The 1,402-nt window shown below is 38.7% G+C and overlaps 1 long non-coding RNA gene across 1 annotated transcript in view; it reads left to right on the forward strand.

The window, feature by feature from the left end:
- The window catches only part of LOC111649570 (uncharacterized), a 4,431-nt gene that overhangs the window by 1,924 nt on the left and 1,105 nt on the right, over positions 1–1,402 (forward strand). The gene's annotated exons all lie outside the window — the stretch shown is intronic.

The following is a 1,402-nucleotide window of genomic DNA, read 5'->3' on the forward strand; positions in this document are numbered from 1 at the left end:
TCTGTCTGTCTGTCTGTCTGTCTGTGTGAGGGGAGTATCGTCTCTCCATCCATCCATCACTGATAAACGAGTGTGTGTGTAACAGAGAAGAAGAGACTGAGAGACAGTGTTCACAGGTGTGTTCACAGTTGAGCTGCAGGTGAGGCAGGTGCTGCTGTTTCATGCTAAGATGTTAGCAGGTAAAGCTACATATAAAGTTAGTGTTCTAAGTGAGAGAGGATTATTAACCTGCAGGACGTTCTCGGCTGCTGCAGCTCTCAGGTGTCTCAGGACGAGGTGTAGATTTTAGATAAAGACATGTTAACTGCAGCTGGATACAGGCGGGATCTGAACCTGTAACCTCTGAGTTATAAAGGTGAAAATGAGCATCATTAAAAATTCCCCAAAAAAACGAAACATGGTCTTTCTTCACGTCTTTTGAAGAATGGTCTTAAAGTGAGACTCGGAGCTACAGCAGCTCTCACACAGAATCATTCTCTCAAGACTTCTTCCTTCAGATTCCTGCTGCTGTGATGAGGATGAGGATGAAGAACACGGAGCTCTGACATGGAGACACGATCAAACATGGTTCTCATGTTTCAGGTGATATGATCACATGATCAAAATGCTCTTATCATTGATATATGTACTGATGGCTCCGCCTCTGTGTGCAGTGTTTACCATGTGTACGTGTCACTGTCGGCCTGTGTGTGAACATGGACGTTCATTTTATTCTTTATTTTTATTTTTCTGTGACGTGCTGGAGACCAGGAGAGTCTGTCTGCGTTCAGTGGATAAACAGAGATTTGAGGTTCTGTTGATGATGTGTTTATTATATGTTAATTATATTTTAATTATATGTTAATTATATGTTGATTACATGTTGGACTGACACTGTTGTTTAATGAACACCATGGACTGTGTCGTCTCACCGTGTTCCCACCTGCTGTCGACTACTGTTATCGCTTGCCTTGACTGGGGACTAATTATCAGACTAGTTATAATCAACTAGTCATAATCAGACCAGTTATAACCAGAGTAGTTATAATCAGACCAGTTATAATCAGACTAGTTATAAACAGACTAGTTACAATCAGACTAGTTACAATCAGACTAGTTATAATCAGACCAGTTATAACCAGACCAGTTATAACCAGAGTAGTTATAATCAGACTAGTTATAATCAGACCAGTTATAACCAGACCAGTTATAACCAGACCAGTTATAACCAGAGTAGTTATAATCAGACCAGTTATAATCAGACTAGTTATAATAAAACCAGTTATAATCAGACCAGTTATAATCAGACTAGTTATAATAAAACCAGTAATAATCAGACCAGTTATAATCAGACTAGTTATAATAAAACCAGTTATAATCAGACCAGTTATAATCAGACTAGTTATAATAAAACCAGTAATAA

Source organism: Seriola lalandi, unplaced genomic scaffold (genome assembly GCF_002814215.2).
Source record: "Seriola lalandi dorsalis isolate HSWRI2012SDOR001 ecotype SW California unplaced genomic scaffold, Sedor1 jcf7180002051231, whole genome shotgun sequence".
NCBI classification, from domain to species: Eukaryota; Metazoa; Chordata; class Actinopteri; order Carangiformes; family Carangidae; genus Seriola; species Seriola lalandi.